Genomic DNA, 15,162 nt, shown 5'->3' on the forward strand with positions numbered 1-15,162 from the left:
AAGTTTTTGTTACACAGTCTCCATTTTTATATTCTAATACTGTCTAGTTCATTTTCCTGCTGACAGGGAAAGGATATATGAACCGGGGTTAGAGATGACCCTGACGAAACATTTCGTTTTAAAAAAGATCTGGTACGGCACCAAAGACTCGAGCAAATTTTTACAGATGTACCTTGGGGAGCGTTCTGACTGATTGCATCATCACTTGATATGAAGGATAGAAAAAAGTTTCAGATGGTTATAAACTCAGCCAACTCCATCACGGACACAAGCCTCCCCACCACCGAAGACATTTTCAAAAGGTGGTGCCTCAAGAAGGTGGCATCCATCAGGAACGTCCTTCAAAATCCAGGACGTGCTCTTCATAAACACAAGGGATTCTGCATGTAGCACCTATGCAGAGGGATAAACAGTCAGTGTTTCAGGTCAAGCCATTTAATCAGGACTGGGAAGGAAGGGGGAAGAAGCCAGGGGAACCCTGCTGAGGTCCTCCAGCATTTTTGTGTATTGCTCAGGGAATGCTGTCTTCTCATTATAACCAAATGTTACAACATGCACCCGACCACACCAGCCTCCGGGGTTTAGAGGGTTCTAACTCTCCAGAATACAGAGAGCTGGTGTGTATCTTTTAAAGACTCAGGCCCACCCTTCTGATTGGTGGCTATGTTTTGGTGCCACGATTATAAAATTTAAAGAGCACCTCAACTGAGTTTTGGTACTCAGTCATCAGCTTAACTTTGGAATCTCATCTAGCGTTTAGTTGAGAATGCTGTCGTCGTATCATGTCTTGATTCTAGTCTTGGATAGTCTAGCACTTGGGTCCTAACCATCCCTGGCGAGGTTTCTTGTCACACCATCAGGGAGGAGGTACAAAAGCCTTTATGCCTTTATGACTTGCTTCTTCCCCACTGAATTCAGATTTCTGAATGGCCCATGAACCCATGAACACTACCTCATTATTTTGCTCTATTATTGCACTACTTATTATATTTTTTCATATTTCTTATTGTAACTTACAGTATGTATTGTCTGCACAGCTGCCACAAAGCAAAAAAAAATCACAACGTATGTCAGTGAAATTAATAATAACAATAATAGACTTGGTTCCTTGGGTAAAGGATTAATTTGCAGTGGCCTATATTGTCAGAGTGCAGTCAGAGGGGCACTGATCTGACCAGAGTGGTTAGCTAAGTGGGAGCTGTGAAATGCAATACATTGTGCTAAAGCCCACTGCTACTCAGTCGGGTCCTGCCTTTGCTAATACGAACAGAGAGTGAGACAGAAGTTAATTATAGGACAGGAGGCACAGGGGACAGATTCAAGGGCAATTTGAGCACTCTATCTGTATAATATTGTGCTCAGAATGCTGAATGCATAGTCACGGTTTGATACATTTCATGCCTAATTAAGTACAATTATTTTTGCTGTTATCGAGTCAGGGACTGCAGCCCTGACCATTGGATTCATCCCATTTCCAATTAGCATATAAAATCAAATGCTCAGAATGATCATTTACAACATAAGCCATCTTGCAATTTGTGAGTTACAACACAGCATTTCATTGAAAATCATGAACAAGCAAACTGCCCACTGGGTGTTGATTGGTAGCTATAGAGAATTACCACTGAATCACATTTGTTTTTCTCACTTTCTCTTTTCCTCACCTGCTTCTATAGCGCCCCTCCTCCTTCTTTTTCTCCCATAGCACACTCTCCTTTCCTATCAGATTATTTTTTCTTCTGCCCTTTACCTTTTCCGCATATCACCTCCAAGCTTGTCACTTCATCTTTCCTCCCCCACCCATCTAACTTCTCCGTCACACGGCTTCACCTATCACCTCCTAGCTTGTGCTCCTCCCCTTCCCCAAGGTCATTTTCTGGCTTCTTCCCCTTTCCCTTTTCATTCCTGATGAAGCGTGTTGGTCCAAAACATTGGCTCCTTATTCCTCTCCATAGACGCTGCCTGACGTGCTGAGCTGCTCCAGCATTTTTTAGTGTTTCTACAGATTAGCATGGAGAGCATTCTTTCTGGCAAGGAAGGCTTACTGCGCAGAATCAGAAAAAGCTGCAGAAAGTTACAATCTCAGCCGCCTCCTTGGTGGTCACTAGCCTCCCCAACACTGAAGACATCTTCAAAGGTGATGCCTCAAAAAGGCAGCATCCATCATTAAGGACCCCCGTCACCCAGGATCTGCCCTCTTCTTATTGCTACCATTAAGGAGGAGGACCAGGAGACTGAAGACACAAACTCAATGTGTTAGGAACCGCTTATTCTCCTCTGATATCAGATTTCTGAATAGACAATGAACCAATGTACACTACCTCACTATTTTTACATATTTTGCTCTACTTATTTAATTGAATTGAATTGAATATATATATATTTCTTATGTAATTTATAGATTTTGTTATGTATTGCAATATACTGCTTCCACAAAACAGCGCACTTCACGAGATGTGCTGGTGCAATGAAACTTGATTCTCATTCTGATTCCCTTTCCCTGATACTCTGGGTGTTCAGCATCTGCAGAATCTCTTGTGCTCCTGATGCACTATCAATTACTCCAAAAGACTGGAATTACAGTAAATACCGAAAGGCTTTTATTAACAGTAAATGGACAAATGTCCATGCTGAGTATCTGTCCTGGACTGAGGGAGGAGCAGTGGCACAATCGCCTTTATTCAGGGTCTGTGGGAGAAGTCACAGGAGCAGTCAGCAGAGGGGCATGTCCATGCATGTCCAGACAGGTAACCCAGTTACAACCTATATATATATGGTTTACCACAGTTCCCTTTGGTGTCCTACACTGTCTGCTGTTACTCCATCCTCACCTAATATAAAGACCCAATCTGGGCTACTTTCTGTAGGTTCTAACAAATCCCCACCTGGTTTTTCCTTGAGCCTAGAATGAATTCTAATTGATTAATATTATTTGTCACATGTACATTGAAACATAGAAACATATTGTGAAATGCATTGTTTGTGCCAAGAATGAACAAAGTCTAAGATGTCCTGGGGGCAACCCTCCAAGTATCTCCATGCTTCTGGTGCCAGCAGAGCACGCCCACAATTTGCTAACCCTAACATGTATATCTTTGGAATGTGGGAGGAAACCAGAGCACATGGAAATCCCCACCCTTATATCCCACTCTCTCTTTCCTAATCTTTCCTAACCCAATTTCGCTGGACCATTCCCCAATCATGAAATTTTCACATCTAGTTTGTAGTTCACATGCACTCACCGTTAGACTTGTACAGAGAAATTGTTTAATTTGTTTGAGTTACTCATGGTGTATGGGCGTTGTTAGCATGTCCAGCATGTATTGTTCATTTTATTTGTTCTCAAACTGAAAGGCTTAGCTGGGCTATTTCAATGGGTTAATAGAATCAACTATTTGCCATGGTCTGGAGCCACATGCAATCCAAACGGTGGAGGGATGGATTTCCTTTCTTCAGGTGAAGATTTACTCTAATGGCAAGGAACACGTTCACCATTACAGGCAACAGTGTTTTATTCCAGATAATTTAATTATTGAATTTAAATTTTCCAACTTATGTAGTAAGATATGAACTCATGTTTTCAGATCATTAGTCTAAGCCCCCGGGCTGCTAATTTAATAGTATTGCCAGAATCTAAATTATTGTAATAACTGTTGAATGTCAACAAACAATATGACTTTTCCATTCATTCTCTGAGACCAAACTAATTCTTACCTAACATGAGAGCACAAGCAGCTTAGAACAGGAGCTGCTGGATAATGATCAGGAGAGAGAACTGAGTGGCAGTGTGTGCTTGTCAGGCTGAATGTTGCTCATCTGACCTCCAACTGGGCCAGAGTTCAACCTCTATAGCACAGACAGGAACGTGGATCTGACTCAAGAAACCTACATATTCGAGTTATATCCCATATTGCTCTATTGGAAGTAACTTATATCATCATAGTAGTGACTTTTGTACTAAAACTTTGATAAATTGCTGTAGGTGCATGGTGACTGGTTACATAACAGCCTGGTATGGAAACACAATTATCCAAAAGCAGGAAAGTCTACAAAAAGTGGTGAACATCACAGTCAAAACTTTCCCACCATTTAGTACATCTACAAGAGTGCTCCAACAAGAAATCAGCAACCATTTTCAAGGACCTTCACCATCCATGCCATGCTCTCTTTACCCTGCTGCCAGAGGGAAGGAAGTACAGAAGCCTTAGGTTCCACCCCACTATATTCAGCAACAGTTATTACCCTTCAACCATCAGGCTCCAGAAACAGCGTGGATAACTTTTTTCACCTCAATACTAAACTAATTTCATAACCTAGGGACTCAATTTCAAGGATTCTACAGCACATGTTCTCAACATTATTTATTATTTATTTATTTGTTAATTTATTAATATTATTATTGTTTGCTTTTCATTTTATATTTGCATGATTTGTTGTCTTGTTCACATTAGTTGTTTGTCAGTCTTTGTGTGTAGTTTTTCATTGACTCTATTGTATGTCTTTGTTCTACTGTGAATGCCTGCAAGAAAACGAATCACAACGTAGAATATGGTGGCATATACGTATTTTGATGATACATTCATTTTGAACTTTTGTACTTCAAACTTAAGTGTTATCAAAGGTTATAGATATTAGCGGAGAAATGGCAAATAGAGTTCAATCCAATCAAGTATAAGGATGTAATTCAATTAAGAGTTAATGCAGAACCCGTAACAGCATTGATATAGAGAGGGATCTTGAAATCCAAGTCAGTAGTACACTGAAAATAGCACTGAGACTTCAGATGGTAAAGGCGGCATATGTGATGCTTGGTCAGGGTGTGCATATGAGGGTAAGGAAGCCATGTTACAGGTGTACAGAACTTACGTTGTTAGTCTGCACTTGGAGTACTGTGAGAAAATTTGGGTGCTCCTTTACAGGAAGGATGTAGGGTCTTTGAAAAGAATATAGAAGAGGTTTACCAGGATGCTGCCTGGATTAGAGGCTATGAGCTGGAAAGAGAGGTTGGATGATCTTAGCAACATGCATAAAATGCTGGAGGAACTCAGTAGGCCAGGCAGCATCTATGGAAAAGAGTATAGTTGATGTTTCAAGCCAAAACCCTTCATCAGGACTGGAGAAAAAAAGAAGAGGAGTCAGAGTTCGAAGGTCTGCTAAGTTCCTCCAGTTTATTGTGTGTGCTGCTTGGATTTCCAGCATCTGCAGGTTTTCTCTTGTTTGTATTTGGACAACCTTGAGTTGTTTTCCTGGAGTTTTAGAGTCAGAAGGAAGACTTGATAAAAGTTTATAACGTTATGAGAGGCAGAGATTGGATAGACTGTCAGAAGCTTTTTGCAGGGTAGAACTGTCAAAATTAGAGGAGATTTAAGGTGAGAGGAGGAAGGTTTAAAAGAGATGTGCAGGGCCGGGTTTTTACCCAGAGCATGGTATATGCTTGTAATTATTTTCCAGGACATTTTCCAGGACATGTTGTGGAAGCATAGTGCACTTGAGAGTCTGTTAGAAGGCCAAATGAATATGTAAGGGGAATGGAGGGTTATGGATCATGTGCAAGCTCATGAGATTTAACTTAATTTGATAGCATGCTCAGCCTGTTCTATGTACTGTGTTCTAATTTGGCACCAGGCCAGAGAGCCCACTGAGCTCATGTCAGCTCTCAGAACAATGCTATCAATTATATTCACTCTTTCATTCCCTGTTGCCCATTCTCTCTCATATACCCATCAACTCCTCCCTAACGTTGTGCTACCCTTGGAATGTCTTGGAATGTTGAAGGAAACAAGATCACCAGGGGAACCACAAGCTCCCTCAAGGAGAATGCAAGAACAGTGTGCATGGTCAGGACTGAACCGGGTTCTCCAGACTGGTGCAGCAGCACTACCTGCCGTGCCACCCCTTAATAAGGGATAAATGGCCTCAACTGAGTGCTACAATGGTTGCTCCTTGCAACTCACGCTTCTTCCTTCTGCTACTCATTTAGAAAACCAAAAAAAAACCTCTGAAATAAATACCAGTTGTGTAAGCCAAGCAACTGCTAATTTGAGGATATTATTTTATGTGAGAGATGGAGCAAACTAGCCTATGTTAGTCTCTTATCAAGATGACTGGAATGTATAGAATGATTGAGATCTTTATAGGATGGTTCTGAGAGGCTGCAGGAGAACCTTGAACAAGGACAATTAGTCTAAGATTATATGATCAAGTTATTTAGGATGAAGAAGAAATTGCTTCTGAGTAATTTATTCATTCATTCATTCATTCTTTTTTCTTGTTTCGTAGATGTCTGTGAAGAGTACAAATTTCTGGATGTATACTGTATACCTACTCTGATACTAAATGAACCTTTGAACCTTTAATTCTTCAAAGGTTCGTCAACCATAGAAATACTCTTCAGGGAGCTGAGAGGGATTGGTTGAAAGTTATATTCAAGAATAAGATGGATAGATTTTTAATGTGGGAGTATTGCAGGAAATAGCAATTTTATTTTTTTTAATACATTATTTTCAAAATTTTCAAAAAAAAACACAACAAAATCAATAAAAACATACCAGCTCAGACATAGATAAAAAAGAAATAAGTGTAAGGGGGTTTCGACTTTTACGTTACTGCGGAGGCTAATTAAAATGGCGTCTTTGTTATGTTAATCTGGGGAATGCGGCTTTGTTGTGTTAAATGCTGAGAAAGTTTGAGCTACCAGCTTGTTTTGGTTTAGAGGGTGATAAGAGAGTGCTATTAACCAATCGGGATAGTTGTTATGGTTTTGGTGTATTTGAAGATACTGTATGCGCGGGGTTTTGGGGCAGAAGGCGGGAGAGCGAGACAGAGGATGGAAGATGTGCTGTGATGTTCGCTAACGGGATCGGACCCCGAGCGGGACGTTCGGCGAAGAGACGGAGACGGACTCGTGTGGTGCGTCTGGTCGACCACCGTTGTTGGTCCCAGGCGGCTGGTCGAGATGGTCCGAGGGGTTGCAGGGTGAAGAAGAAGGTCCTTGAGCTCCAATGGTTTTTGTGCACAAAGAGATTGAACTTTGATAAGTGTGGCGCCTTTTATTTTCCTTTTATATTTTATTCTCTCTTAATTATATAGTTCCAGTAATATCTATAAACTGTAAATCATTTAATCGTATCTGGTGTATTGTCTGTTATTTGGGCAGGGTGGGGTACCTCACACAGCATCCACACAAACTAATTACCCAGTTTGGCAGGGCCGAGGCTGTTCCCTCAATGACAGTGAGCCGAGCGACCCTGAGGGTGGCCGGTGGGGGGGGGGGGGGCTACATAAGCAAAAAAAGACATAACATTAGAGGGATGCCAATTACACAAAGTGCTCAAAAATACTAAACATTAAATCTCAAACGAGGACAATTTTATTAAATGGTAGACACAAGAGGCTGTAGATGCTGGAATAATAACCTGATGGAAGAAATCTTTGGGTTGAGTAGCTTCTGTGGGAGGAAAGGAATTTTTGAAGTTTGTTGTCTTTAAATGCTAGAGCAGGCTTAAAGTCACCAACACTGATATAATTTATTTGCTCGCATGAATGAAAATTAAAATTGTATTTATTTATTTATATGATCTTCTTGGTAGAAGGAATAAAGGTGTAGAGTATTTTCGAAGTGAAAGGCAAATTCTGAAATCAGAGGTGCAAAGGGACACAGAAGTCCTCATGCCTACAAATGTTAACTTGCAGGTTGAGTCAGAGGTAAGGAAGGCAAATGCAATGTTAGCATTTATTTCAAGAGGAATAGACTATAAAAATGAGGATATAATGATGGAAGTTTATAAAGCATTGGTGAGCCTGCATTTGTACAATTGTGAGTAGTTTTGGGCCTCTTATCTAAAAAAGGATGTGTTGGCATTAGAGAAGACCCCAGGAATGAAAGGGTTAACATATGAGGAGTGTTTGATTGCTTTGGGCCTGTACTTGCTGGAGGTTAGGAGAATAAGAGGAGATCTCATTGAAACCTTTTGCATGTTGAAAGGCCGAAATAGAGTGGGAGTAGCGAGGATGTTTCCTATACTGGGGTAGCCGAGGAGTAGAAGGCACAGCCTCAGAATACAAGTACTACCCTTGAGAACAGAGATGAGGAGGAATTTCTTTAGCCAGAAGGAGGTGAATCTGGGGAATTAATTTCCACTAGACAGCTGTCTGTGGAGGCTAAGTCATCGGGTATATTTCTGTTCTTATGTCTTATGGTTTTACTGCTCCTGCTTTCTTATGACTTCGTGTCATCTCATGCTGAAACATGCATCCTGGTACGAGAGGGAAAGCAACCAGAAGTTGTGGTACATGTTGGAACCAACGACATAGGCAGGAATAGGGATGAGGTCCTGAAGTGTGAGTTTCGGGAACTAGGCAGAAGGCTGAAGAACAGGACCTCAAGGGTGGTGTTCTCAGGATTGCTAACAGTGCTACGTGACAGTGATGGTAAGAATTGGAGGAGATGGCAGTTGAATGCGTGGCTGAGGAGTTGGTGCAGGGAGCAGGGTTTTAGATTTTTGGATCATTGGGATCTCTTTTGGGGAAGGTGGGACCTGTACATATTGGATGGGTTGCACCTGAACTCGAGGGGGAGCAATATCCTTGCAGGTAGGTTTGCTGGCATGGTTCGGGAGGGTTTAAACTAATTTGCAAGGGGGATGGGACCCAGAGCGATAGAGCAGTGAAAGAAGTGCATGGAGTAAAGCCAGATATAACATATAGAGAGGCTTTGAGGAAAGAGAAGCAGAATAAACGGTGTAAAGACAATAAGGTAGAAGGGCTGAAATGTGTGTACCTCAATGCAAGAAGCATCAGGAACAAAGGTGATGAACTGGGAGCTTGGATACATACATGGAATTATGATGTAATGGCCATTACAGAGACTTGGCTGGCACCAGGGCAGGAATGGATTCTCAATATTCCTGGATTTCAGTGCTTTAAAAGGGATAGAGAGGGCAGAAAAAGGGGAGGAGGGGTGGCATTACTGGTCAGGGATACTATTACAGCTACAGAAAAGGTGGGTAATGTAGCAGGATCCACTTTTGAGTCAATATGGGTGGAAGTCAGGAACAGGAAGGGAGCAGTTACTCTATTGGGGGTATTCTATAGGGCCCCTGGTAGCAGCAGAGATACAGAGGAGCAGATTGGGAGGCAGATTTTGGAAAGGTGCAAAAATAACAGGGTTGTCATCATGGGTGACTTCAACTTCATAAATATTGATTGTCACCTGATTAGTTCCAAGGGTTTAGATGGGGCAGAGTTTGTTAAGTGTGTCCAGGACGGATTCCTGTCACAGTATGTGGACAGGCCGACTAGGGGGAATGCCATACTAGATTTAGTACTAGGTAATGAACCGGGTCAGGTCACAGATCTCTCAGTGGGTGAGCATCTGGGGGACAGTGACCCCCGCTCCCTGACCTTTAGCATTATCATGGAAAAGGATAGAATCAGAGAGGACAGGAAAATTTTTAATTGGGGAAGGGAAAATTATGAGGCTATAAGGCTAGAACTTGCAGGTGTGAATTGGGATGATATTTTTGCAGGGATATGTACTATGGATATGTGGTCAATGTTTAGAGATCTCTTGCAGGATGTTAGGGATAAATTTGTCCTGGTGAGGAAGATAAAGAATGGTAGGGTGAAGGAATTATGAGTGACAAGTGAGGTGGAAAATCTAGTCAGGTGGAAGAAGGCAGCATACATGAGGTTTAGGAAGCAGGTATCAGATGGGTCTGTTGTGGAATATAGGGAAGCAAGAAAGGAGCTTAAGATGGGGTTGAGAAGAGCAAGAAGGGGGCATGAGAAGGCCTTGGAGAGTAGTGTAAAGGAAAACCACAAGGCATTCTTCAATTATGTGAAGAAAAAAGGATGACAGGAGTGATTTATCTCTAATTGGTAGGACCAATTAGAGATAAAAGTGGGAAGATGTGCCTGGAATGAGCGAGGTCCTGAATGAATACTTCTCTTCGGTATTCACCAATGAGAGGGAACTTGATGATGGTGAGGACAATATGAGTGAGGTTGATGTTCTGGAGCATATTGATATTAAGGGAGAGGAGGTGTTGCAGTTGTTAAAATACATTAGGACAGATAAGTCCCCGGGGCCTGACGGAATATTCCCCAGGCTGCTCCATGAGGCGAGGGAAGAGGTTGCTGAGCCTCTGGCTAGGATTTTATGTCCTTGTTGTCCACAGGAATGGTACCGGAGGATTAGAGGGAAGCGAATATTGTTCCCTTGTTCAAAAAAGGTAGTAGGGATAATCAAGGTAATTATAGACCAGTGAGCCTTACGTCTGTGGTGGGAAAGCTGTTGGAAAAGATTCTTAGAGCTAGGATCTCTGGTCATTTAGAGAATCATGGTCTGATCAGGGACAGTGTGCATGGCTTTGCGAAGGGCAGATCGTGTCTAACAAGCCGGATAGAGTTCTTTGCGGAGGTGACCAGGCATATAGATGAGGGTAGTGCAGTGGATGTGATCTATATGGATTTTAGTAAGGCATTTGACAAGGTTCCACACGGTAGGCTTATTCAGAAAGTCAGAAGGCATGGGATCCAGGGAAGTTTGGCCAGGTGGATTCAGAATTGGCTTGCCTGCAGAAGGCAGAGGGTCATGGTGGAGGGAGTACATTCAGATTGGAGGATTGTGACTCGTGGTGTCCCACAAGGATCTGTTCTGGGACCTCTACTTTTCGTGATTTTTATTAACGACCTGGATGTGGGGGTAGAAGGGTGGGTTGGCAAGTTTGCAGATGACACAAAGGTTGGTGGTGTTGTAGATAGTGTAGAGGATTGTCAAAGATTGCAGAGAGACATTGATAGGATGCAGAAGTGGGCTGAGAAGTAGCAGATGGAGTTCAACCCAGAGAAGTGTGAGGTGGTACACTTTGGAAGGACAAGCTCCAAGGCAGAGTACAAAGTAAATGGCAGGATACTTGGTAGTGTGGAGGAGCAGAGGGATCTTGGGGTACATGACCACAGATCCTTGAAAGTTGCCTCACAGGTGGACAGGGTATTTAAGAAAGCTTATGGGGTGTTAGCTTTCATAAGTCGAGTGATAGAGTTTAAGAGTCACGATGTAATGATGCAGCTCTATAAAACTCTGGTTAGACCACACTTGGAGTATTGTGTCCAGTTCTGGTTGCCTCAGTATAGGAAGGATGTGGAAGCATTGGAAAGGGTACAGAGGAGATTTACCAGTATGCTGCCTGGTTTAGGGAGTATGGATTATGAGCAGAGATTAAGGGAGCTAGGACTTTACTCTTTGGGGAGGAGGAGGATGAGAGGAGACATGATAGAGGTGTACAAGATAATAAGAGGAATAGATAGAGTGGATAGCCTGTGCCTCTTCCCCAGGGCACCACTGCTCAATACAAGAGGACATGGCTTTAAGGTAAGGGGTGGGAAGTTCAAGGGGGATATTAGAGGAAGGTTTTTTACTCAGAGAGTGGTTGGTGCGTGGAATGCATTGCTTGAGTCATTGGTGGAGGCAGATACACTTGTGAAATTTAAGAGACTACTAGACAGGTATATGGAGGAATTTAAGGTGGGGCTTATATGGGAGGCAGGGTTTGAGGGTCGGCACAACATTGTTGGCCGAAGGGCCTGTACTGCGCTGTACTATTCTATGTTCTATGATCTATAACCTGTACTCTCCTCAGTTATAAGCTTCCTGGCCTTTGTTTCTAATCGGCTTCACTAATGATACAAAGCCAGCCTGGTATTCGATCAGTAAATAACTAGTGGCCCATGTAACACATCTACTTCTTTCCCCCTGAAAACAGGACCATTACAGCTATTAAGTAATACAGCTGCAGTGATTTGCACCCTCTCAAAGGAGCAATAACTAATCATTGCACGCAGCCCAAAATCAATTACTAATAATTCTTGCCCTAAGGCCAAGAAATTAGCTCTGTTTGAGATCTTTTTTTTCTTTTTCACTAGACTTAGACACAACAACAATGCCAGCATTTGTTGTCTGTCCCCGAACAGAAGAAACAAGTCAGCACAGTAACAGTTTAGTTGTCCCATACGGGTCAGACCAGATAAAATGGTGGATTTACTGAACCATACAGTCAGGTGTTTTTATGGTAACCTACATTGATGTAACATATTTGCTGTCATGAATTTAAATCTCAATTTTATTTATTTATTGATATACAAGGCAGTGTAGGCCCTTCCAGCCCTTTGAGCCATGTCACCCAGCAATTCCACAATTTATATCCTAATTTACAATTTACAATGACCAATTAACCTAGGAACCTTTGGACTGTGGTAGGACACTGAAGCACACGGAGGAAACCAACGCAGTCACGGGAAGAACGTACAAACTCCTTACAGGCAGCAGTGGAAATTGAACCTGAGTTGCTGGTACTGTAAAGTGTCATGCTAAACACTACTCTACCATTAAATGGTGGAACTTGAAATCATACTGCTGGATCAACAGCTCTAGTCCTTGGGTTATCAATCCTGTAACACAATATCTATGCATTCATACTCACGCTGCTGTTAACATCCTGCTCCTCGCCCAACCTCACTGAAGAAAACCCAGCAGGAATTAAAAAAGAATCGGAACCAGAATCAGGTTTATTATCGCCAGCAGGTGTTGTGAAATTGGTTAACTTAGCAGCAGCAGTTCAATGCAACACATGATAATATAGAAAGGAAAAAAAGTAAATCAATTACAGTAAGTACATCGAAAGAGTGTGCTGAACAGCTGTGTGGAGATGTCCAGCGCATTTTCAATCTGAGTCTTAGCCTGGAAAGGATGCTGGCTGTGTGGAAAACATCGCATGTGGTCCCAATACCCAAGAAGAGCCATCCAAAAGTTTTGAATGTCTGCCGTCCAGTGGCTCTGACCTCACACTTCATGAAGAGCGCAGAGAGGCCGGTCCATCCTCTGCAGTTTGCCTACCTGGAGCACATTGGAGTCGATGATGCTGTCATCTACCTGCTGAATGAGTCCACTCCTGTTTGGATTAGCAGGGCAACACTGTGAGGATCATGATTATTTGATTTCTCAAGTGCCTTCAATGCCATACAGCCCTCATTGCTGGGAGAAAAACTCCATTCAATGGAAGTAGGCACTTCCATTGTACACTGGATAATGGACTACCTGACTGGCAGACCACAATTGTGCAGCTTCAGAGGTGTGTGTGTCAGACGTGGCTATAAGCAGTACTTGGGCCTCACAGGGGACTGTATTTGCTCCCTTCCTGTTTACCCTGTATACCTCGGACTTTAGATACAACACTGAGTCATGTCATCTGCAGGAATTCTCTGCTGACTCAGCAATAGTTGAGTGTCTAAAGGGAGGACAGGAGATGAATACAAGACCATGGCAGAGGTCCTTGTCTAATGGTGCAAGCTGAATCATCTGCAGCTCAACATCAGTAAGACAGGGGGGATGGTGATAGACTTTAGGAAGACTAAGCCTGCATTGCTCCTTGTTACTATTGATGATGAGGACGTGGATGTGATGAGGACCTACAAGTTCCTGGGGGTGCACCTGGATGACAGATTTAAGTGGAGCACAAACACAGAGTCTGTGTACAAGAAGGAACAGAGTCACCTCTACTTCCTGAGAGAATGAGGTCCTTTGGAGTATGCACGCCTCTCTTTCACATGTTCAACCAGTCTGTTGTTACCAGTATAATGTTCTATCCAGTGGTGTGCCAGGGCAATGGAATCAACATGGTTGATGCCAACAGGCTCAATAAACTGATTCGAAAGTCTGGCTCTGTTATAGAAGGCAAACTAGATACTCTGGATGCTGTGGTAGAACAAAGGACCCTATGGAAAATCCTGGCAATTCTAGACAATCTTTCTCACCAACAGCATGCCACCTTGGCTGAACAGAGGAGGACTCTTAGGAATAGACGAAGACAACTGCGCTGCTCCGAAGAGCGCTATATGAGGTCATTCTTACCCTCATCCATTAGGATCTATAATGAGTTAACCTATTGCCAGGAAAGTGATGACCCCCTCCTATTAGACTGTTTGAGGTAATTTTTTTCATTCTTTCTCACTTCTCTTCTAATATTTGTATATCTGTGCTTTTGTAATGCTACCGTGACACTGTAATTTCCTTTGGGATCAATGAAGTATCTATCTATCAATATATGTACTATATGTATATTAAATAGTTAAATCAAAAACAGAAATAATATGTAACCTTTTCACCAGGGCTCATGCACAGACATGGCTCATTGCTAAATCTGCTAACAGTCACGTAACTCCGTGGTGAGAAAGCCATTTACCAGAAACAATATACGTCTAGGATCAATATGATTTGGGGTTCAACCGAACAGAAAAGTGATGATGTTCCAATTAAAGAAACCTTAATCTGAGCGAATGATGTGTAAGTAGTGCCATACACAATTACTGCCCAGCAAGAAATAACAGATTGTCCATCCCATAAAATTATAAAGAAAATATATTTACTGATTTAGCTTTATAAAACAGTTATTAAGAGAAAGAAAAGAAAGAAAAGCATAAATAAAAATGACCATTACAGTTAAACCAGTCTAAATCTGCACATAACGGTTGTAGCTGGTCTTTTCCAAAGCTGGGTATAACCGTTACTCACTATATGGTAAGTTGATGGAGAAGATCCTGAGAGGCAGGATTTATGAACATTTGGAGAAGTACAATATGATTAGGAATAGTCAACATGGCTTTGTCAAAGGCAGGTCATGCCTAATGAGCCTGACTGGATTTTCTGAGGATGTGACTAAACACATTGATAAAGGTAGAGCGGTAGATGTAGTGTATATGGATTTCAGCAAGGCATTTGACAAGGTACCCATGCAAGGCTTATTGAGAAAGTAAGGAGGCATGGGATCCAAGGGGACATTGCTTTGTGGATCCAGAACTAGCTTACCTACAGAAGGCAAGGAGTGGTTGTAGATGGGTCATATTATGCATGGAGGTCGGTGACCAGTGATGTGCCTCAGGGATCTGTTCTGGGACGCCTACTCTTTGTGATTTTTATAAATGACCTGGATGAGGAAGTGGAGGAGTGGGTTAGTAAATTTGCTGATGATACAAAGGTTGGGTGTGTTGTGGATAGTGTGGATGGCTGTCAGAGGTTACAGCAAGACATTGATAGGATGCAAAACTGGGCTGAGAAGTGGCAGATGGAGTACAACCCAGATAAGTGTGAAGTGGTTCATTTTGATA

This window comes from Mobula hypostoma, chromosome 18, assembly GCF_963921235.1.
Source record: "Mobula hypostoma chromosome 18, sMobHyp1.1, whole genome shotgun sequence".
NCBI classification, from domain to species: Eukaryota; Metazoa; Chordata; class Chondrichthyes; order Myliobatiformes; family Myliobatidae; genus Mobula; species Mobula hypostoma.